General features: G+C 43.3%; 1 protein-coding gene across 2 annotated transcripts in view; it reads left to right on the forward strand.

The window, feature by feature from the left end:
• Window positions 1–2,057: 2,057 nt before the first annotated feature.
• ankrd11 (ankyrin repeat domain 11) overlaps window positions 2,058–25,539 on the forward strand; it is a 134,670-nt gene continuing 111,188 nt past the window's right edge. For both annotated transcript variants that reach the window (XM_017458534.2, XM_053676746.1), the window contains exon 1: window positions 2,058–2,612. The gene's annotated coding sequence lies outside the window, so the exon portion shown is untranslated. The remainder of the gene's footprint in view (window positions 2,613–25,539) is intronic.

Genomic DNA, 25,539 nt, shown 5'->3' on the forward strand with positions numbered 1-25,539 from the left:
GACAACTTGAATGGGGTGCCAACCCATCACAGGACACACTCACACACTCAGATCATTTAGAGATGCCAGTGAGCCTACAACGCATGTCTTTGGACCGGGGGTAGGAAACTGGAGGACCTGGAGGAAACCCCTGAAGCACACGGAGAACAAGCACACTCCATGCACATAGGGCAGAGGAGGGACTCTAACCCCTAACCCTGGAGGTGCGAGGCAAATGTACTAAGCATTAAGGCACCCTGCCCCCACCGTTAATATCACTTTGTTAAAAATTTTAAGATTAAAATCACACCACTCCTACTGTTTCATATGTGTTGCACATGTGTATGTGCAGCATATTGCATCTGTGTTGCACTAGAGAGCAGGGGTAAGTGATGTCGGAGCAAACACACAACCACAACACACCCGCACCTTCAGTTTGTGGACATTGTTACCTAATGCAGGTAAATAATTTCATTATTGCAAAATAAGCGTTCAAAACCTTTACAGTATGTGATTTCGAGAAAGAATTCCTTGGTTATGGCTCCAATGCACTGCTCAAAGTTGCACTTCCTGCGCCCTGAACAGCAGATGGCGCCACGTTGTTATTAATATATTAAGCAGTACCACTTTCAATTTAAACACTTTTAAATTGCATATTTCTACTTCGTATGAGGACCTCTAATATGCAGATTTTGGTTGTGAATCATTAAATATCAATTAACCAAAACAACAAACAGTTTTTTTTTTTATTACCGCAAAGCGAGTTACAGGCAAATCAATCAGGGAAAAGCTGCATCTCTCCATAGACTTACATTGGTATAAAGTGTCCGCTACTAATATTGGCACCTGTGAAAAATTGTCTTTATTGTCTTTTGATCTTTTGTTAAAAAAGATCACAAAAATACTCTGCTCTCATGGATATCAAACATTTGCAAACAGTACACAGGTTTGTTAAATATAGGTGTGCAAAAATTATTGTCACCCTTTTAGTCAATGCTTTGTGTTACTTCCCTTTGCCAAGATAACAGCTCTGAGTCTTCTCCTATAATGCCTGATGAGGTTGGAGAATACATGGCAAGGTATCTGAGAGCATTCCTCCATAGAGAATCTCTTCAGATCCTTCACATTTTGAGGTCCACGCTGGTGGTCTCTCCTCTTCAGTTCACCACACAGGTCTTCTATGGGTTTCAAATCAGGGGACTGGTAAATAAAGACAATTTGCTCATATTTACCAAGGGTTCAAATATTAGTGGAGGGCACTGTACAGGTAGTTCTTCAGTGTTAGGTTGTGCTTCATGCACTGTACAGCAGATGGCGCCATTCCAGCAGCAATAAATAACACGAGCAAAAATGATGTAGTTTAATAAGGACAGTAGGAAGTTTTTATGAATATATTCGTTTAACTTAAGATGTTTAAAATCGTGAGCACGACCAGTTTGTGTTCAAATTCGAAAACAATGAATAGTCTAAACATATACATTGAGCTTAAGTCCTGAACAGCCTTCCCACTTTTTCACTGGTACGGATAAATTAAAGTGAAAATAATGTTATGCCGCCATTATGCTTAAATAAATAAATAAATGAATAACAAACAAACAAACAAACAAAATAAATAAATAAATACTGAGCTGAACGAAATTGAAATCTTAATCTTTCGAATTGCATCATAAAATACTACAGCTGCTGTTCTGTCATTTCTATCATTTTTAATAAGAAGATGTATGTTCTAAATAATTTCTAATAAAATCATGAACTGCTTAAAATTCTCGAGCATGTTTACCTGGTCCCTCAATGCCATTACGGCTCAGTTAATGCTACTGACTTCAGAAATGTTTTGCACGTATGCGCCGTAATGGCGCGCGTGCACAGGCGGCATCCTCAATAGATTCCTACTTCCTATAGAGCCAAACTATTTAGGGAGTGAATGTTTGGTTACTACACCCTTCTTAGTGCACACTATGTCCGACTGGGAGGCATTTTGGGACACAGCTCACGTCCTGAGTGGAGCACCCAAGTGACCGCCCATCTGCAGCAGCCTATCGCAGGTCATGTTTCAACTGGTTGCGTCCTCTCTTCGTCAGCAGTGCGAGTCAAAGGCCGCTTGAAACGCTTTCGTAAAAGAAGACGGACGTTAGGGGGATTTATTTTGGCTCGGAGCGGATTTTATTTGCCCTGAATCTCTAAACCGAACCTGAAAACCGACACGCGGTTACTGTAATAAGCAGGTCGCCTGGACAAAATCATGGAGCTTTCATGATCTTTCTTCTCCGTCGCCTGCTGGAGTCAGTTGGAGAAACATTTTCGTCGGATCGAAAGCGAGGAATTAACTTTACCTCATCTTTAACTGGCGTGTGTGTGCGTGCGTGTTTCTCTCTCTCTCTCTCTCTCATTCTTTCTCACTCTTTCTGTCTCTCTCTCTCTCGCTCTCTCTCTCTCGCTCGCTCTCACCCTCTTTCTCTGTGTATGTGTGCACCGCGGCTTCTCGTGAGCCCGGGACTGAGATGTGTTGCGCCTTTGTCGGATACCCTCGAACTCTAGCCCGCTGATTGGGAAGGCCTCAAATGGGAAAATCAAGCGTCGGGAGGGAAATATCAAGTATAATTGTGTAGATGTAGCTCACATTTTGGACGAAGGTAAGCAGTAAAGCTCTATTGTTTTTATTATTATTATTATTATTATTATTATTATTATTATTATTATTTAAAAACTCAATGCACTTTATCGTCTGCGAAATTTCCTTTTCTGCTGTAAGCGCTAGCTGCGTTTAAGGACCTTGCTAAATGCTAAAGTTAAGGACGGACACACGCTAGCAGAGCTGCTAATGTGAGTTTGTTTTCTCTTCCCTTGAGCACGCAGTGCACTTTTACATGCAAGCGAGTCGTTTTCCTGGTGTGTTTTTTTTTGGACTGTTTTTGCTTCATGTCTATATGTTATTATATGTATTTAACTAGCAACATTACCTGGGAAAGGCTTGGTGAAAACGGGGCAGAGTGTAAACTGAATACACCGTTTTTCAGTCGCGTTGTTGTTGTTGTTGTTGTTTTAGCTAGGTTAGCTTAGAAAGCTAGACAAAGTAGAAACTAACAACGAGCCTCGATTATTCAGGTGGATATCCCTTCTGAGGTCCTCTGAGAATATGAGTTAGAAATATTAGATATGTAGACTGTTTTGTTGCTTAGAAGAGAGCATGTTCTTGTGATTAAGCTTGCTGTACAGATTCACTACATGACTCCTGTTTACTGGTCAGTGCAGTTCTTTCTCTCAAATAAATAAATAATTGAAAAAAATTTTTACATCAGAGATCTTGGTGATGGGTTGAAAAGTGTTTTAGATCTTCCTCAAACGACTGATTCATTTGTACACAAACAGCTGCATGGATTGAGTTGTTGTTGTTGTTGTATGATGGGGAGTGCTGTATGAAATGGAGTTCTCATTTTCCCTGCTGATTTATTGCATTTCATGAATCCGGGTGAATGAGTTTTTACAAGTGAGCTTTGCTGTAGAAGATGATGGCCTGAGGCAGTCCGGTTTTCACGCTTTAATAGACGAGGTTCATTAGTTTCTGTGCTGGTTTGGTGGTTTCACTCGGGGAGGACTGGAGGACGGGAACGCTTCACTTGGTGCAGTGAACAGAAATGTGCACTGCACTGCAGAGAAGATACCTGCTGTAATTCCCAGCACATATTCAAGCCCTGGAAAAACCTTGGAGCTTTCTGAAGATCAGCAGGACCTACATACCACACCACACCACAGACCTGCATGCAGTGTAATAATCTGTTAACAATTATATACCTAGCTTAATCAGGATAAAAACCTTCATCTTTACATCTCCACCGCCACTGGCGGATTATAGTCATCCGATTGAGGAAGGAAATTTGGCGGGTAATGCTTGTGCGCTACAATATATTATATTAATTGTATAGTGCACCTATTATGTTTTTTCAAATATTACCTTTCATGTAGTGTGTTATAGAGCTCATTGCGAATGTAAAAAGTCTGCAAAGTTTCAAAAAAATCAAAGCGCATGACAAACGGTTATTGACTCCCGAAAGAAGGAATCGATTCTGAACGGCTGAAACGAGTCGTTAGTGATTCCAGGCTTACGTCCTGTACTAACTACGAAGGTTTGTAACAAAAATCCCCGACTCTGGTCTTCACTGGCTGCTCGCTGACAGCGGTAGACCAATCGCAACAGAATGGGTCATCTGACCAATCAGAGCAGAGTATGCTCTCTGAAAGGAGTTGTTTGGAATGAATCCTTTAGAACGAATCATCAGCACGTTAAAGTGTTTTGGACTTTGGATGCATGTAAATCTATTGTATGAGACCTTTTAAGACAAAATTAGGCACATTTCAAAAACCATAATAGGTGCGCTTTAAATAGAAGAGTAGTAGGCATCTGTGAGGAATCTGCACTTGTGCATTTGGCTCATGAGGCTCTCCTTGTGCAAAAGAAATGTGTGCGTGTATGTGTGTGTATATGTATATTAAATGAATTGTACAGTCGGGTGGGTACTAAAAATAAGGTTTTGAGTACATGTGTGGTTCAGTATGAGTTTGACCCGGTTTTTGCAATTCACCTGACGGTCAGCGAGGACATGGTACATACGCGTGGTTTGTGCAACCCTTTATTTCCTGTCCGGTTTCCCCCCCAAAGAGTGGCTTTTTGATGTTTTGTTACACTAGAAGATCAGGAGTAAAGGTGTTATACACCACGGTGGTAAATCTGTTGGTGTGCATTTCATGTTCTTTTCAACAACCGGTGCACCAATCGTTCCTGAACTTGGTGCAAATGGGAACTCTTGTTCGCGCTGTGTGTTTAATATTCACACTCGGACGAGGTTTTGTTGTGATGGAAATGTAAAACTCGAGCAACGTGATCACAAGCTGAACGCGCCGACCAGACCCGAGCTATCCTTGTTGTTATGGTAACACTGGTGCTAAACCTTGCTCCTGACACACAGAACTTTTGTATTGGCTTATATGTAACATACACATAAATCCGATCGACAGAAATCTCTTTAAACTTTGCCACTGTAATCGTTCTCTGTTCTCCCCCTCGTGCATTTCTACGTCTACATTTTTACATCCTGTTTATATTCTATGATTTGGAGGATAGTTTACGCCCCAGCATGCAGTCTGACTTTAGGATCTGTAATTGCATTGATTATTATTATTTGCAGACCGATATTTCTGTTCTTCAGATCTACGCTGATTATTAGTGTAAAGGGAAGTCGAGTCCATATATTGTCTCAATGTGTGTCATGGCAGTTGCGTCTCCTGTTTTTTTTAAGCGTCCGTTTCTCAGTCCCTCCCGTGTGTCACGTTCAAGATGGAGCCCGTCTTGTCGTCTGGTTCCACGTTGTGAAGCAGAGACAGGAAATGGAGTCCTGGTCAAGGTTGCAGGGTCATGAGCTGTTACTGAAGACTGGAGTTTCTCGTCACACCGGCTTTACCTCACTTTTATTGATTCGTGCTTTCTGAATGTGAGAGCGGAGACGGTGTGTCCAGAAATTGCTGAAGCTTAGTAGCGATCATAACGGAGTACAACACGGTGATGGACGTCTACTTTTCTGGTGAAATTCGTCCGCGCTGCTGTTCGTTTATAGTTAAGACCCGCTTCAGAGAGAACACATGCACATGAATATTCGAAAGTAAACGTGAGCGTTTAATACTGAAACATTTGAACAAGGGAATGTACCTCTTTGATTTGGAAAGTGGACGTGGTCAGTGACACTAATGCTAGAACAGTCTGGAGATTGTGGCGTTGTTTTTTTGCTTGACAGTGTAGGTGTGTGTGTGTGTGTGTAAGCGTCTGACTCGTGCGATCTGTAGATATTGCATAACATTTGAACTAGTTAAGCCATTGAGTGCTTTCCCACGGTTGTGACAGAATCAGAATGTACTGTTGCATAACATTTTATTATTGTATTTATTCTACGGATTTTTTTCTAAATAGGATTGTTGATGTATTTTGTAGGATTTTTTTGTTTGTTTGTTTAAGAACAATATTATTAACTTCACCAGCTCTGTTTTCATTAAGGAGGAGCGATGGAAACAGTGAAACTGGAATTTGGCACACGCCTAATAAGCAGCATAATAATTCACATGATTAGGCTGCTAATATTCAGGGAGAAGCCTCGGAGGGGACACACACACACACACACACACACACACAGAGGCCAGTTCCTCTCAAACTTTTTCACAGACTGTAAATAGCTCGAGACAGACTAGCTAACACAGATCGATGTTTTTACCGAGAACGATATTAAATGCAACAGAGAACGCTTTCGCTGGCGCAGCCCATTTTAACAGGTGACATCTGGTTCTCTAATTAAGTTGAAACGTTTATTCTGCCAGATTCCTTGGACCGGTTCCAAAGAAAAATAATCTGCACATCATCCCTGGAAGCCTGTGATTCATGGCTGGATAAACGTCTGAGGTTTTTTTCCCTTTTCTCTGCGTAGCGAAGACGTGAACCCGACGTTAGTCGCGTGTTTTTATCTGCTCCTCTCAGAAGCCGCATCACGTATAAATCAAACCTCGGCGCCCTGTGAAAACGCGTAATCCTACGTGAGCATTGGCGTGGGAGGCGACAGAGGGGTTCAGCTGAACACGACTGGAAGGGTTTCTGGATACGTTTTCGAGGTGGCGCGATATGGGAACAATCCTCAGGATTTACTTCTTACTGAACTAGAAAGGCTTTGAGAGTTTGTGAAATGTTTTCATTTTTCTAAATGGGAACAAAAACAAAGCATCTGTTTGTGGTTTATAGTTTTGGATGTAGTTTGTATTTAAAGAAGGTAGTTGTAAGGTGGGAGGGTTAGGTTTCGTAACGGTTACGGGTTTCCGTCGTGGGAAGTTGAATTTGTTTGTCATATCTATAGGCAGCCGGTTTTGCTGACCTCTTTATTGTTTCGTGGTCAAATCGAGCAAATCTGTGATTTTAAACACACACTAGCTTCAGTGCTTGTGGTTCAGCTGTGAGAATATCATCGAGAAGCATCTCGTTGTGTGAGTTGACGCGCACCGCGGAAGAAGCGTGTTTTTACAGTTTTGGGTTTACGTCTTAGAGTCGGATTTTGTCTTTACCCTGCATGTGATATGACCCCCAACCTGATGCCTGTAGCAAGAGCTGTGGAAGTGTGTGTGTGTGTGTGTGTGTGTGTGTGTGTGTGTGTGTGTGTGTGTGTGAGAGACATTTTGTTAATGTAGTTTTCCATCCAGAAGGTGGATGACTATACCGGCAACATTTCTAGACTGCTCATGCTCCAGTTGAGGACTGTTTTCTAGGGTTCTTTATTTTGGATCAACTGGTGTATGTGTGTGTGTGTGTGTGTGTGTGTGTGTGTGTGTGTGTGTGTGTGTGTATGTGTGTATGTGTGTATGTGTGTATGTGTGTATGTGTGTATGTGTGTGTGTGTGTGTGTGTGTGTGTGTAAAATTCTCAGACAAAAGCAACAACAAACATTTGGTCACTGGACAAAAGTCCCTCAAAGCCCGAAATGCTTAGACTTTCTGTTTTGATAAACAGTTCTGCCAGAATGAAATTTGCATTGTCGTTGCGCGTCCCCCCCCCCCAAACCAACTGGTCATTACCTCACTGCTGGTTGCCACGGTTACACTGGTAGCATGGCTAGTGAGAGATCCAATAACAGTCTGTCTTGTAACAATGACCTCCATTACACGCGGCACTCATTTAAGCAGAAATCCTGTATGTTTTCTGTAAAAATAAATCCTGGAGGGATTTTTGTGTGTGTGTCTGTGTGTGTAAAATGCGCTGGTGAAGCACACCGAGGCCGTCTAGTGTCCGAGCGCTCCTGACGAGTTTTGTTTCTTGTTTGACTCGCACCTGAGACGAGCTCCAGTCTGTAGGTTGAACCAGGACCTGTGTGAAGGTCTCTAGATCACCTCCAGCTGTCTTCTACAGTTCTGCCTTCCAGCTTTGGGAGGAGGGGCCTAAATGTCAGATAAGTGATGATGGTTTCACTAAAATGGTAAATGTGGACTGTTCATCATGTGTGAAGTGATGTGCCAGGGAATATGTACAGTCTGTACGGGTTTAGTGGAGTCGTATTATGATTGTTGCAGCCAAAAATGCTCGATTTTGCTGCGGCTCTTTTAAAAAGTTTTATGTATTTATTTATTTATTTATTTTTGCTGGAAACTACCTGAATTGGTGAAATTGCGGTTGGATGAAATCATTTTGCACGCTCTTTCACCGTGACGTTTGTTGGTAAATGAGACTTTTTAGCTGTACTCTTGTTCGACGCACGTGAATCGACGATGGCGTTGACTGAATGCACGTCGTGATGACGTCACGTGACACGTCTCCGCCCAAATCTGTAATCCGTCATTTAGAAAAATTGCAAAACTGCAAATATTACAGAGTTTGCTTAATTTTGCGTTCATTTCTGCGATGGAGAAAATCCTGGAGGGATGGATTATAGACTGTGTGTGTGTGTGTGTGTGTGTGTCAGCTGCATGTCTGCTCTATTCCCTTTTCATACCAATTCAGTTCAGAGCAGGGTGTCTTTTGTATTGGTCATTGTGTGTTCCTCTGTCCATCCTCTTTCCTCAGCGCTGTGTGTTTGGTGCATCAGTGAACAGGAACATTCCTGCCTCTGTTTTGCTTCTCTCTTTCTGTCTAAATGGTTTATAGGCCCCTCCTTGGAAGCCAAATGCCATTTAAACTCCCTTTGAAATGTCTTTCCCTGGCAACCAACACACACAAAAGGTTGGGGTCGTATTTGATGCTTCACATACTGTTTACTTCATGTACATCTGGAGGATTAAGAACAATATCCATTAGACGGAGCCGAGACAAAACACGTGAAACACACAGTCGAGCTCGGTTAGTTTCTCTTTGTGCTGCGGTTTCGTCATGAACTGTGTCTCAAATCGAAAACTGTGACTTTATAAAAGTCTTCACTCAGCCAGGTGATGTAGGAGATTTAATGGCTGCATCAGAGGTTTATAAACAAATCTAAACACAGTAACTTCTCGAGTTTGAGATACAGCTCTGTAGTTTGTTCAGGCTGTAGCGGATGTCACGTTTACGTTATGTGTCATTGCATCACGCATACATTGAGCATCAGTTTTATTTTCAGACGTGCACCATGGATGCACACATGATGCATGCGACAGCAGGTATAAACCCGGCCTGGGTCTTTCACTCCTACCGCCGATGCTGCAGTGGTCATTTGTACTTGATTCGGACTTGTGAAGGGTTTTACAGGGGGATGCTCATCCCTCTGGCCCAGGATGTGCTCCCACTGCAGTGCTGCTGATATCTCGCTGAATCTTTATGCATCAAAAAGAGATACTCTTCTCTGCTCTGCTCTGCTCTGCGTTTGCTGCAGTGTTTTTGCTTGAGATGCTTTCACCCAGTGTCTTTTCATCTTTTGCAGTAAGCCCTTTTGAAATGAATCACACTATGCCTCGGAGGACTGGATCACACAAAAACGAAATTATACGTGTGTGTGTATATGTATGTGTGTGTGTGTGTGTGTGTGTGTGTGTGTGTGTGTGTGTGTATATATATATATATATATATATATATATATATATATATATATATATATATATATATATATATATAATATGAATGTTAAACTATATATTGTATATTGATCTATATAAAGATTTTGTGATTGTTGGGCAAAGTATATTAGTATTCTTGTACTTTAGATTTCCATTTATCCTATGAATCTTAGCTGTGTGTGTACGTGCGTGTGTGCTCGCGCCACAGCCAAAGACTGCAGATTCACTTGTGTGGGCTGAAGTGAGTGGGCAGGAGGAGGGAGGATTGGAGACAGCAGTTGTTATGATTGGATGTGCTGAGCGAGGAGTGATATATTATCCATGTGTGGCTCTCTGGGTGTTTGAAGCGAGCTGATAACAGAGAGAGAGAGAGACACACACACACATTACAGAGGAATTGTGTGTTTTTACAGCAGAGGAACAGGTGGCTTCGGCCATGTTCTCCCCCCCCAACCCCCCCCCCCCCCTCTCACTGCAGTGTAGGCCAAACTCTCCGAGAAAGGCCTTTCTATTACTTCTAAACTCTTTGCTTTTTGGCTTTGGCACGGTGTTTACAAAATCCTGCAGAACTCACCAGAGCTACAGTAATGATGGTTTATTTGCTGTAATGATCGTGTCAAACCCAGGACTGACTACAGGGTATAGTTACACAGGTATATAGGCTTTTTCAGTTGTATATGACTATGTACAGTGTGTAGTGGCATGAAAATTCAAGCTCCCTACCAAAGTAAAAGCGCAGACCTGTCTCTGCATTACGGTTTATAATTACGCAGAACGTAGAGCAGAATTTCCTGTTGATTTGGCCTCCCCCCCCCCCCCCCCCCCTGATGAGGTGTGGGGGTTTGGGGCATTTTGGAGAAGGCGAGCATGGCCTGGCTGACTCTCAATCCCTGGCTCCTTTAGCACGGCTCTCCTTTTGATGGGGCAGCTGCAGCCATTCATTCGGCCCATTTACATTGAAATGCGCGGATGACAGGAAGGGGGGATGGGGGTCCCAGGCGCTGTGCGTGACTGAAAAGCCCACCTAACCAAAGAGCAAAGGGAGCACGGCCACCGCAGGCCTCTGACACTCCATTGTCTTTCAGCGGCTCTCTGCCGAGTGCATAGCACAAAGGCTTAAAGTGCCTCCCTTCCATTCGTGCCACTCGGCCGTCTCTTAATGCCTGTCTGTTATTTATAGGTTCCCACTTTTCTGGGGACGAGAAGGGAGTTGGGGGTTTTATTGCTTCATGCAGAAAAATCCAAAGCACAGAAGGGAATTTTCACTGGAGGATTTTGGTCTGATCTGCGTTCTCTATATTACAACAATGACCTAAATGTGAGATTTGGATACTAACACCAACGCACTGATTTCCCTGATGGACAGGAACGTGGTGTTTATTATATTTTCAAATGATTGTAATTGCTAAACCTTTTGTTGGGGGGCAGCATTGTTACAATATTAGAATAAAATGTATTTTATTACAGAGGTCACCGATATGCCAAAAAAGTTGAATATTTGGATAGCGGTGTTTAAACTTAATACAGCTCGACAGTAACGGCGGCGTGTGCTTCCGAATCCCACGACCTGCTGCACTACGTACATCGGCTGAGGTGTGATCCGGTTGATGAGTGTTTCCATCTTGTCTGTTTTTTTCTTCAACTACCTTGGGAATCGATGACCTTGGGTCGCTGTTGCCACCTTGTGGAACAACTAAGTAGTGCAAAAGAATTAAATGCGCGTGTGAAAATCGGAAGGAAAGCGCAGAATACGCACGTATTCTGCTGCTGATGCAATTTGCGTCACGCGCACAGGACACCGCTCCTAGCGTACGCGTAAAACGTGGCAGAAATCTCTCCTGCCAGCAGTCGCCGTGCGGTCGACAGAAAATGAAGGCCCTAGCTAGACTCGAATAATCTCTTTTAAATGCGATTTGGAGATATGGATATGGTTCAGTCAAAGCATTCACCAATAACTTGCTGGTTTTGTTAAGGGCTCAAACACGTTTAGTTCGAAGAGGGTGACGATTGTGTTTTCATTGTTCCCTTTATTAATGCACTTATCTAGCTAACTAGATCACCATACGGTATAATATTAGTTTATTTTAGCTATTTATTTTTTGCCTAGTCAGTTTTTTAGGCAACTAAAGTGCGGGACTGGACTTTTACTTCCTGGTGGTCTAGCTGGTGTATGCGATGTCTACCACTAACGTTTATTCTACAGGGTGTCCGAAAAGCCAGGAACCAATGGAAATGCGTCGAGCCAATATTTCGACCAGAATATCTTGAGTAAAATCCGCAGGACCACGATGCAGCAGCTGGGGAAATGCCTCGAGTGTAAGGTTGTAAATACTTTGCTCTCATTTGTCCCTGACTTTTCAGACACCCAGTACATTGCTACTAGATCTACGGGGATGGCCGTCACTGAATTGCACGTAATTCTGCATTTGTATTACAACACGGTAATGTTGGTAACTAAGACGTCCGCGGTTCATAAAACGTATGTGGGATTGAGCCGTGTACCGAGGAGGACGTCAGGGTAGTGCAGGAGTTACACCGTGACCGTTCCGTGTTGAAAATCACAGTATGTTGCTCAGCCGCCCATGGCACCATGGCTGTATTTCACCCAAACCAGGCCAGTGTGTCAACAGAGATCTTGCAGCGCTTTGACCTTGTCATATCACACCACATTGCACTGACAGGGCAGGGTGTTTTTATTTTCCACGGCTGTACGTTGGGACAGGTGTGGTAATCTTCCCCTCCGGCTCTGTGCCAGGCCCCGTGCATTCTCCTAGTGCCATTGATTGCCTGTGACTCATGGCTTGTTTTGAACTTGCCATTTCCTGGTATTGCAGCACTGCAAATCAGTTTGCGGTTAGAGGGGAGGGGTTTTTAACAGCATCAGTTTGCTGTGCTCGTGTGCTCATGAGCTCGTTGCTGGAAACACGTTTGGCGACAGAAAGGCAGTTGGTTAATTCAGCCAGATGGTTTTTTTTTTTAAATTCAGGATTCAAACACGCTGCTTTCTCTATCTGATTATAGGACATTTTACTTAATATCTCTCTCTTTCAGTTTCGTTTGTTTATTAAAAGAGTCTGTTGTGGGGTATACAATGAAGGGTTTTGTGCTTGGGTGGCTTGGGATCTTTGAATGAAGCAGCTTAGGTTTATTCTCTCACTACATTCTCATGTAGGCTGTTATTTGCCGGTTTATTAGCGATGCACCGCAAGGAAACTTCTGGGCCGAACCCGAAAATTCAGGACGTACTTAGCCGGAAACCAAAAATGAATAAAGATGACTTTTTAATTCGTTTCATGAATCTGAATTGAAAAATTACAAACCAATAAAGCGATGACATTTTTATTGAAATGAACAAACAAAAACAATATTAAATAATATTCTTCATTCAGTTCTGTAACAGTCAAATTTAAGATGTTTTTTATCCAATTATCCAAATAATGTGACGTTAACTATTATGATCTGCAAAACGGCAGTCCAGTAATGAACTCAGCAGCTCGAGGCATCCTGCAAATACAGAAAGTTTAAATATGCTACACAATCATTTTAATGAAAGCAGCAGGCCAAACACAGAATGGCAGAGGGCCTCTATTCTGTTGTTGTTGTTGTTGTTGTTGTTTTGCTGTACTCTGCATACTGAAATGAACACTGCAGATGGCAGATTTGAGGTCTTTATCAGAAACTTTGAAGTATTTCCAAACCGCTGACATGACTCCCCTTTGCCGGCTAGCGGCGTGATAACCGTCGGCTAGTTCGAGAGTGAAATCTGAGCACTGAGGGGCGGGGCATATATTTTTGACTCATGTTTTCTGCCTTTTTTTCTTATTTTGACTAAAAACCTTGCTGAAATTTCGGTTCATCCTTACTGATTACACAGGTCTTTGTGTTGAGGGATAGTCACAATCCATTTAGATATGCAAGTGTGCAGCAGATTTTTATCAGCAGGGTGTGTGTGTGTGTGTGTGTGTGAGCGCGCATGTTGTTTATTCACCCCTATGGCTGCAGAATGGACATCCCATAACAGATCCTCAGGCTTGATCAGTGCTCCCACTGCACGTTTGCCTTAAATAGCTACATGTTTGTTTGTATTGGACTTATTGCTTTTTAGTGCGTAGATCATTATTAAATTTTGTTGGTTAGGGTTTTTTTGTTTTTTTCCCCCCCATTGGCCACTGCAACTCGTATCTTACACGACCGTGCCATGAAATCATAAAATATCATCCGTTTTGCTGAATCTCCTGCTGTGACTGATGTCATTAGGAGTGTGATCACGGTTGCGATGCTATGACGGAACATTTAATGTTTATTTTGGGTGATGTGATTGAGACAATTATTTGCCATTAGAAGTGATTAGGACATTGCGCGACATCAGTGAAGGCCCCGCAGGAACTCTTGTCAGGAAGCAGGAACATCTGTGAGTCGACGTGAACGTACACACACGCGCACACACACGCAGCATTCAACAGGAATAACGCAGAGTACTCTCACAGGAAATGAAGCGACGGTCTGCTTTCTTACAGCGCACGTTTAACGCGTGACGTAAATATGTGCAGATGCAAGAGAAGTGGCTCTTTGCTGTTAACATTGTTCTAAACCGCTTCTGATTAGTGTACAGTAATTGTGACCCTGAAGGCCCTGAGGCACGGCTACATTTCAGTTACAGTACTGGGAATGGATGTGTTAAACTCTCGGTGGGAAAAGCTTTTCCTGGAGTCATGTATAAATGACGAATTCCCATCGAGAGCTAATTTAGCTAGCCACATCCTCATAATAAAGCTAGATGATTAGCATTCTCAAAGGGCATTTAGTGCCCTTTGAGACTTCATTGTGAAACATTTTCTGTAGATAAAGCTGTATCAAGGCTTCTAGGTGTCGTAAACTGAGGTATAATTGCATAGTTTACGAAGGACCTGGGCATGATGTGGAAAAAGGCACCGAGTTCACACACTGTGTTTCGCTTCACTCTCTTGTGAATGTTTCTCAAACAAAGGGCAAAATGAAAAGTTTGTAACAAATAGAAACGAATACCGTTGACCCGTCATGTCTCGTATTACTTGGTACACACACACATTCACACGCCTATTCCACCAGGAAGCTTGATTTTGACAGGTGCTTGCTGCTTCGAGTGCCAGTGCTGGTAGCAGTGTCTGCTTGTGGAGAAACCAGTTTGGTTTCTGCAGTTTCGAGTTAAACGTGCCTTACAAAGGGCGAAATACTTTGCCTGAACTTTGTTTAGACGCCTTTGGGAGGCGGAAAGGTGATTTCATGATGTCATAGTGAAAGCTGACTCGTACTTTCCGTTTTAATGCGAACTGGCATTAAAAGGTACTCTGACTCGACTCGAGGAAACGTGCAGCCATGTTGGAAATGTTAGGTTTTTTTTCAGCATTGGACACCATGACTGTAACGTAGGTTAAAAAAGTATTAATAGCTGATTTAAGATAGTTGGTATCTCTCTCTCTCTCTCTCTCTCTCTCTCTCTCTCTCTCTCTCTCTCTTCCTGATGTTGCTTGGAATTGACTGAACAAACTGGTGTCATCTGTTAATTGTGCAGCCTGTAGGGTTTAATTTGTCCTGTATCTTGCTTACAAACTCATGTTAATCTCAGTACGTTCACATGGACACAATAACCCGATTAAGACGATACTCTGATTAAGAAACTAGCATGTAAACAGCGATTATTGATGATCTTAATCCCACTAAAGTCACACTCGAAGTAAACACAAATGGAATGAAGACGTGGAGTACTCCTGTTTTAGTCGCATTATCGGAGTGTATTACAGACATGTACACACCTTAATCACACTATTAACGCCGTGTGAGAGTTTTCACTACATTTTGTGACAGGACACAATCACACACGACAGCGCTCAACCGTCTGACGGCAAACGAGAGCACGGCTGCGTCCCAAACCGCGTACTTACCTGCTGTATAGTAGGAGAAATACATGTGTCTCAGCTACTATATAGAAGGTAAGTACGCGGTTTGGGACGCAGCCCACGACTTCAAGCGGTCGTCTATTAGCACGTACAGCGTGACAAATAATTAACTGCACTTGAAGCTTCCGTAAAATTAAACATGCAACACCCAAAAATGCATACGGTTCCATAACGAAGACCAACTGTATGTAGATACGTGAAATTCTGGAGGGACGTCGGACGGCGTGGCGCGGTGACGTAATGACGTGTGCTGTTAATCCACCTATGTTCTATAACGTGTAAAACAGGAACATGAAAGGAGTATTCTAAACGCAACTCATGTAAACACCTTAATCACAATATTGTCTTATTTCGGATAATTAGATCACTTCTGTCCATGTAAACGTAGTCTCTGTCTAAGTGAGTTAATACTGTTTCTCCTCATGTCTCAGGTTTGCGGGACATTTTGAATACAGGACTAAAACTGCAGTTTAAGGTGAGGGTGAAATTGGCAGTGAATGTCTGTCTTGCATGGTTAATAATCCATCATGTTTAACAAGGGTCTGTTTAGTGCATTGCAGTTGCTCGTTGTGGCGAGTTTGTCATTTCTCATGGTGTAGCACTGGGTAGTCGAATCAGGCTATTGAGGAATGGGAAAGAGACCTGTTTGTAAGACCGTTTGATTTTCCGTAACCATGGTTACGCGCAGCGTAATAATCCATTAAAACAGCTGAAAGGTTTGTGTATGCACTTAAATGTAAACGTGTAAAAATGTGACCGTAAACCGTCTTAGGGGTGACCTAAACGAAAAACCCTGGGTTATCCTTTTAATAATCCATTAAGTAGAAGAGCGATAGCCGGGTAGAACTTTTGTGTCTGATTATGTTCACGATCAGAATCCAGCACTTGTACGTTTGAGTCACGATGCGCTTCTTGTGCAATAAAACAGCCCTGTAAGAAAACGCAGATCGTGCTGTAGATTTTTAATTCGATCGAAATATCGATCGTGAATTGACCTTAAAATTTCACGGGATGGAACTTGCACCGGGCAAAACAGCCGAGAAATGCCCATCAAACCCGTTTCCTCTGCAGTTAATCTTAAACAGGAACCTTCAACCTTGCTAACATTGGCACAAGTACAGGCGTTTTATATATTTTACTGATGCGTGCGTTTCGTGTTATTATTGTAAGCAACTAGACCATCCTTGACCCTGGGCGTCATGCAAACCTAGAACATTGAGCAACTTTATTGCGGTCACGAACCCTTCTCCTTACTGTCTGTTTGGTAATCGCACTCAGACGATGTTTCGCCGAGACGGACACAATGCAAAACTTCTTATAATACACAAGCAGAGCGATTGCATAGCTGAATGTACTGACTGGATTGAATGTACTGACTGGATTGAATGTATTGACCGGACTGAATGTACTGCCTGGACTGAATGTACTGACTGGGCTTTCATGCTTCTCGTCGTGGAACCTCGCTCCGCACACGCTTAATTTTTAATCAGGTTATACCTAACGTATGCGTATGCAGACTGCGCAGTTTAGGATACATTTGCACTAGAGCTGCAACTAATGATTGTTTTCATAATCGATTAGATGGCCAATTATTTATTTACTTATTTATTTTTTCTTTCAATTAATCGGATAGGGTGGGGCAAACTTTCAGTAAACTGAAGAAAGTCATTGTCGGTGCCTCTGGGTATTAGGCTAAAGCTAGCGGCGTCACATTACGCGCATATGAGGTCATGCGCCGTCGACTAGGAAGTGGCTTATACTTCCGGTTAGTAAAAAAAAACGCTTGTGTTCCTTTTGAGATGATACTACCTTTCTAAAATCCACACACTTTCTTTTAAGAGTCTTTTAAATACTAAAGCTGTATCCCAAATGAAGTACTGTACACTTGCACTATGCACTATGTACTCTTCTGTCTAGTGACTAGACAGTAGAGTGCATAGTGTAAGTGTATAGTACTTTACTTGGGATACAGCTTTAGTATTTACTCAACCGAAGCGTGTTTTCTGAAGAGAAGTAGCGTAATGAGGAAATCTCCCCCGTGCCGTGCGCAGACCGACTAATCCATAATGAGATTCGCCGACACCGATTTTCATAATCGATTATTATCGACTTTATCGATTAGTTGTTGCAGCTCTAATGTGCACGATCAAAGAATCTGCCATCGGAATAAATAAAACCAGACTGGTGAAAACGTTTGCCCGTAAACACAGCCAGTTATTACGTTCTGCTTTGTGGAAATCATCACAGCGGCGATTTTACACTTCCAGTGCAGTCTTGGCTACGTTCGAATTTAAGGAGAAGCTGACAGATCGAGGAAGAGTAGGGGGAAGACAGGGTGGGGGTCGGGGGGGACAAGTAGGAGTAAATGTCGGGTTTAACAGTAAACAGCGAGTTCCTCCTGAACTGTCGGATGATAAAACAATAACGGTATCGGTTTATTGCGTTTGATGATCCTGTGTTTCTGCTGCGATGTTCGAATCACGTCGAACTGCGTGTGTGTGCGCGCGTGCACAGAGAGGCAGAAGTACCTGTAAAACACGTGAGTGCTCTCGGTCTTGGCACTTGCACCATGAAGGTCAGTTGATTGCACTGAGCACGCTCCAGCGTGTGGTTTTATAGCGTTAGACACAGACGATACGCAGTAGTGATAACACGGGGGCCGTCATATCGCTCGGCTCCAGAAGACACTGCAGGATTATGAAATCGAATTCAAACGTTGCATTGTGCAATAGGAACTGAAGTTTATTTTCAGATTGGTTTTCTCAAACTTTTTTTTTTCTCTTTCAGCCAGAGATCTCTTTAACTGTAAAATGCACGGTATGGCCAAAAGTTTGTGGACACCTCATCGGAAGATGATCTTCCAGAATTAGTGCCCCGTTTCTGTTTTCAGATTTTGGCGCGGGTTTCCGTGTCCGTTCAGCTGCGAGAGCATTAGTGAGGTCGGGTACTGACGTCGGATGAGGAGGCCAGGCGTGCGGTCTGTGTTGAAGTTCATCCCAAAGGTGTTCAGTGAGCTTGAAGTCAGGGTTCTGTGCAGGACACTACTGCGTTCGATTCAGTACCTACTGCTCGGCCGTTGATGCAGTACGTACTGATCAGTATAAGCGGTAAGCGTGAACGCAATCTGTATGTACTACACGGCGCGGATTCTGACAGCTCTTCTGCATTGCCTTATGGGATATCGCAGTATCCACAATGTCCAGTGGTTCCATGCTGCAGAAGCAGCAGGTCATCTGGGTATTTCTCGTCTACTGTTTCATGAATACTGAGAATTCGGACATGCTGCTCCTTTTGCATACTGCTTCTCGTCTACTGTCTAGCAGGCTAGTAGGGATATTCGGTCGCAGCCCTTGTCTTCATGGAGCTCTACCAGGGCATACTCATGCTGGAACAGGTTTGGGCCTCTTGTTTCAAGTGAAGGGAAATTATATAACGCTACAGTATACAAAGACTGTAAGTCTATTGTGTGCAACAGTTGTGTGATGGCTCACAATTGGATTTTCTTTGATTATTGAGGTTTGAATAGAACCAGTTATACCAGTCGAAACAGGCCAACATCTATAAGAGCTCAGTAATAAATGGAATATTTGATGATAATGAGCTGTAATTTCCACCAGTGTTACAGAATATGGGAAAATCAAGGGCCCTCTGGCTCTACCTTTATGGACCCCAGCACAAGCAAAAAAAAAAACTTGATCATGCTTCAGGGAATAAAGACTGGGAAGATCATGTAAATAGGAATTCGAATTAATGTGCATGTATTATGTTTCCACCCCTTTAATCGTATCTAACTCTTGGTATTGTTCTTTGTAAGTGCTATTGGGGAAATTGTCAGTTATTTGCCCTTGCTGTTGTGGTCATGTGACTTGACATTTCCTTTACAGGACATTCTCTTCGAACCACCGCGAGTTGCACAATTTCAGTTAATCCAAAAGATTTAGCAATCGGCTATTTCAGCTTTTCAACCCGTGCACACGTGACCCGGTCCTTACTGCAGCCAAGACGTGCTCTCCAACACCCTTACTTCCTCCCTCCTCCGTCGTGTACCGAGCCGTGGTGCCTCCTCGCGTGTCTCCGGTAACTCTGGAAATGAACGGTATCGAAACTCGCAACTGTACTCACTCGTGCCTTTTCAGAGTTGCGGTGACTAACCCCGAACGTCTTCGTTTCTCCTTTCTTGTTATATTTAATCCTCCGCTCTCGTGTCTCGACCGAGTGATAAACCAATCGCGCAAATTAGATTAGTGTGTTCGTACTGGTGATGGGACTCTGGTCGAAGGTAGACGCTGCGGTCTTATTTCCTGCATCCGAGAACATTTGGTGACATTTTTTTTTCTTTGCTGATTCTTTTTTTTTAATTTTTTTATTTTTTTATTTTATTTATTTATTTATTTTAAACTTCTTCTAGAGTACAGCAGTGCTGTTTAATTTGAATACACCAGTCCTCTTGGCTGCATGTAAAAGCTTCATTTGGTGGTGTGTAGGCTGTGTGTAGAGCAAAACAAGAGCCCAAGGGTCATGCTGGTGATTATGTATGCATGGATTCAGAAGAAATTACCTCTTTCACTTCAGGGTTGCGTCGTCACGCCGTTTCTGCGATGTCCTCCTGAGCATTTTTGCTTTTCATCCGAGTTGATTGGGATCTTTCTATTTGAGACCTTTCTGAATTCTTGTGAACACGTGTGCGTGCGTGCGCGTGTGTGGGGGACCATGTGTGCGCTTTGTTTCATCAAAATGGTATGAATAATTGACCGTGTTGTAGGCTCGTGATGTTCTTTTCGTTTAATTGTCAGACGGCCTTTTGACCCCGCTCCTCCCTTTTTGAAGACGCTTCTCTTGCTCATCTTTTGACAGGAAGCTCGAAGCAGGGTGTTACTGTGGTTTGCGTACGAGTGTGCAAGGTTGCGTGTCTGCGAGCACAGCGAAAGCAACACGCCGCTGCATGTTCTGTGTGAAAAAGAGCTCGTAGTGAGTGAAGTGTGAATATAGAGAGTAAGATCAGCGTTTCAGTAGGGTGGGGTGTTTCGGTCAGGGTAGGAATCTTTAGGCCGCATATGATTCAGTGTAGATTTCAAAGTGCATGTCGATGTGCCTAGCTTCTAAACATAGTCTCAAAACAGAACGCTGTATCTTGGCCCTAGCGTGTGTAACATTTGAGCAGGACTCCGAGTAGCATGTACGCAAATGTTTAGAGATGAACCCATTCACTTCGCCTTTTCTGAATACTGTAGAGGCTGTGCAACTTTCTTGAAGGTTCTCTGTTGAGCAGGAAGGGCACAGTTTTTTATTTATTTATTTTTTAATTATTTTTTTCCCCTGCCCTTCACATAGCAAGCTGGGAACATGTGCCATGATTTTGTATTTTCACACAGCGTTCATCTCGTCTAGTTCTTTTTGTCCTCCTAATTCAGAAAATCCGAAACACGCACACTTGGTTGGTTTCAAAATGGACGGCTCAGGTTTGAGTTTATCCTCCATCAAATCTGTAAGCTTAGCTGGTACACGTAGCATGCAAAACGTTTCCCGTTTCAACTCGTGGGCGTTTTTAATGACTCGCTTCATATTGTGTTTGGGCCGTTTTGCGGCTTTTCATTTAAAACACTATTGTAAAAATTCTGCTCATGAACGTCCGTGCACGGGTGCGGAATTGTTTAGAGAGACACTCGAGATGTATCGAGAGATTTCTCACCCCGAGTTATTAGTGGATGAAGTATGACAGTAGAATAATGCTTAAGGCGGGTGCGGGAGGTAGCGTTGGAACATTTAGGCGTGTTATTTTTTTATTTTATTTTTTTTGTGTGGAGTGATCTAACCCGAGCAAGAATGAAGCGCTACTTGCTCGTGTGCCTCAAGGAAACGTGCTGGAATACCTCATTTGCATATAATTACAGTGCTTTATTATGGTTGGCAATGTTATCCCAATTATTATATTACACCGAATACTACAGGTTTACAGTGGGCAAGTAATCAGAAGCGAGAATATAATGCTCATTAAATGCAGGTTTAAATGAAGCTTGGAGAGAAACTGTCATACGGGGGAACAGGTGCAATCGGGTCGCATCAGCGACACGGCTGCCGCGTTTGTGCACAGCGATAGACTTTAGATTTTCTGATGTCGCCTACCAGACTTTATCATGAGGCTTGGTAAATAAGTACCCTTGCTCGTCAGTGTAGGAGCACTGACCGTATTTCAGTGTGTTCATTACTGTGCATGTTGAGTGTCATCGTATAGGTCGTATGTATAAATGATCGGTTGACGATGTGTAGTGTGCTCGAAGAGTTTTAGACGTGCAATAAAGTGTCTAATTGCGTGCGTTTATGGAACACGGTGCTAAACGTCACCTCGAATTAGGTGGTTTAGACACTCGGCTCGTTTGCCGCGGTCCGAATCCCGAGTGCGGTTGTTCGTGGCGATCCCCGCAGCGTTGGGTCTGGTTTCAGACTCGCTAAATCCTATCGGACCCAGGTGCATTCGCGTTCGTCTTGCGACATGACTCGCCTCTTCTGCGTCCCGCAACGTTCCCCTGCCACTCATGGTACACGTGTGTTGTGGAAATGATTTCGCCATCGGATAAAACGCGTGCACGGGTCACTTTACTTCCTGGACGAGTGCGGACCCGAGCGCGAGTCGCTTTCACGTCCATGGGAATCACGGCTCCGTTCCAGTGCGGACGAACTCGGACCACCTCCTGCAGGTAGTCTCGGGTTCGGTACCGCAGTGCGCTTCCCGGTCCGCACGACAGCTTTCATGTGACCGATTTCTCATGCAAACCGTGCTCTGTTCCCGACAAAACTGCCCGTGTGAAAGCCCTCAGTTTATAGCGTTCACTTCACCGAGCATCACGCTCACCTTATTTTGTTAGCCCTTTTTTTTTTACTTAGCGCTTCACAGACATGACCACGGCGTGATCGTGAATACTGATTGGACCTGTAAGAACTCGCAGGTCTGCCGGTATCATCCATCGGAAAGCCGGAACGATCGATCGACCTTTTCATGCTCGGTTTGTGCGTAAACCTTTGCACCTGATTTATTTTTATTTTTCACACCGACCGGACTCTGTCATTACGTTTTCTTTACATATATGGATCGGAAAATGGTTCGTCTTTGAATTTGAGTCAAGCATGCACTAATTGAACTGATTGATGTAGCTGTCCTTGTGGTTACCTTTCTCCTACTTCGACCTGTTTTCATCCCTCAGGTCAGGCAGTGTGTTGGAGATGTATAGGAATGGTGCTGATGTATCGACACTCCACGATCAAGCCTTATTATTATTATTATTATTATGATGATGATGATGTTGTGTGGTGACTCAATACTTTGACGTATTTTTGATTGCCAGAGTTTCTCCTCCGTTTTATCGTTGTCACACGTTCGATACTGAACCCGAGTGTAGTATCATTGTGTTCAGTACTGATACTCTATATGGACGAACTTGAACACCGACTTCACCCCAGGCCTTTTCACAAGCACGTATTTATTGCAACCGTGCTGTTTATTCATTTCATTTGATCCATACCGTGTACACTTCTGCTTGTAGACCGCTCCAGATCCGAAGGAGTTACTGAACGGTGATTAGGGGTTTAAAACATCTCCGTAGACGTGTCCTTGTCTGGTTTGATGTGCGATACAACGCTGCGTACGCTGACGAGTTGACAGCCGTCTTTGGTAAGCGACTATTATTCATGCAGAGCGTACCAGGAATCAGGTAGATCTGAATAAATAAATGTGATGTGTGATAATTATCCTAATTGCGCATCATCTTCGAAAGAACCGCCGCAATGCATATGTCTATAAGGTGTGCTGGATCTTTTCTTTAATCTTTTGTTTTTTTAATCTTGAGCGACAATCAGTGAAAACGTACCGTAGCTAGACAAGAGGGTGAAAGCTGGTGGGGTTTTGTGTTTGGCGTGGAGGCCATGCTTTCCTTCGTCACTGTAGGACAAGTTTCCTTTCCTTCTTAACTGTTTTGTGTTTTGTGACAGTTTAAGGTTTAATCTAAGGTCAGGTGAAACACACTGGTTTGTCGTCTTTGCTGGTTTCCTTTGCAGATTAGCTGAATTTCGTCGCTCCATTCAGCGTTCGATTAGTGCGAGTTTATTTTTAGTCTTTGACCCAACCAAACAAGGTCACCCCGGTAACGTCTTAACGCCGTTATGCTAAACGCCAGAGTGGTTTCTCGTTTCAGATTCTCACAGCAGTTCTCTCTCTCTCTCTCTCTCTTTCTCTCTCTCTCTCTCTCTCTCTCTCTCTCATATTCGCACCCTCCCTCTTTCCAGACTCAATTTTCCCAGTCCCCCGTGTTAACTCGATCGTAATTCTCCCTAGCTTTAATTCATGCATATCCACTTCTCCTGCAGAGACAGGTTTCCGATGAGGAGAAAATGAGAAAGCGGGGGCAGCGTGGTGCTGCTCGGCTCGAGGACGATTGGAAGTGACACCGGGGCCGAGCCGGAGATGGGGGCTTTTTGAAAGGCAAGTGGTGGCCCACACACACCTAGAGCCCTTTGTTTGCCCTCCAGATCAGCTTCCATTACGGTTGAGACCTGTCGGGCCCTCACTGCGATAGAATTAGAAACCCCAGTCTGAGACAATTACCCCAGGCCCTGGCTGGTCCTGATGCAAGGTGCCTGAAAGAGGAAGATTGGGGAAAGATTAGCCCCTCTGGAAGCCTCCCTCTGTGCTTCTCAAGTCGATGTGTGGCATTCGCAGCCTTGTTAAATGGGTACATAGGCTGCGTACTGCTGAATAGCTTCCTTTCCCTTTAATTTCAGATACGCCGCGGTACCTTCCTCCACTGCTATGGAAACAGCCGACGGTAAACAAAAAGCTTTTTACAATAGTCAAGGCTTTTTAGAGCACTCCATGTGCTGGAAATCTACTCCATCCAGAGTGAATCCTCAACATCTGTAGAGAAGATTTGTATTGCGTATTAGTCAGTGTATGAAAATCGATATAGTTTAGGTAATGAGCATAAGCTGGAATGAGTACAGTCGTCGTCGCATTTTTGACAGCTTGCCATCAAATAAACTGCAGCTATGGGTTACAATCACATAACAGCACAAGGCCTCGTTCACATCTGGTATCGACATCTGTCTTCGTTGGTCCAATCGCGAATGGCCGGCCGAGGCAGATTTCACTGGTGTTGCTATGTTTTAGATATTCTCCTAGTTTCCAAAATCAAATCACTGCGTCGTTGAGATGCTTTTGCAGCTTTATATCGCATTTAATGTTGTCTTCGATGTCGTAAGACACTTAAAGTGCACCTATCATGGTTTTTCAAATATTACCTTTCACGTAGTGTGTTATAGAGCTGATCGTGAATGTAAAAAGTCTGCAAAGTTTCAGAAATCAAAGCGCACGACAAACCGAGTTATTGACTCCCGAAAGAAGGAACCGATTCTGAACAGCCGAAACGAGTCGTTAGTGATTCCAGACTTACTTCCTGTACTGACCTACATAGGTTTACAAACAAAAAACCCTGTCTCTGGTCTTCACTAGCTGCTCGCTTCAGCGGTAGACCAATCGCAACAGACTGGGACATCTGACCAATCCGAGCAGAGTATGCTCTCTGAAAGGAGGAGTGTAGAATGAATCCTTCAGAACGAATCATTTTAACGAGTCGTTTGTGACTCTAGGGGGAAAAAGGTGACGATACAGTTTAAATTATCAGCACGTTAAAGTGTTTGTGACCTTGGATGCACGTAAATCTATTGTATGAGACCTTTCGAACAAAATTAGGCACGTTTCAAACCCATGATAGGTGCGCTTTAAAAGACACAATAAGAATTGCAGGTAAGTTGTTCCATATGCAGCTCGTTTGGGTATTACAGGATTGTAGTAAACGTGTCATTTCCACCAATACGGTAATAATGATGAAAAATGACATTGTAGCCGTGTTAGACAGCTGCTCTGTTTTATTCAGGCTTAAGCGCTGTTCGGATTGGACTGGTTTGACACAGGAAGGTGTCGTAGTGTAATTATCTCTGGGATTTTAGTCTCGTCTGAATCAGTCATGTCATGGTTTTTTTTTTTTTCTTTTCGGGACTGCATGTGCCTGCGTCTGGAAATATTCCACCATAT

This window comes from Ictalurus punctatus, chromosome 27 (assembly GCF_001660625.3).
Source record: "Ictalurus punctatus breed USDA103 chromosome 27, Coco_2.0, whole genome shotgun sequence".
Classification (NCBI taxonomy): Eukaryota; Metazoa; Chordata; class Actinopteri; order Siluriformes; family Ictaluridae; genus Ictalurus; species Ictalurus punctatus.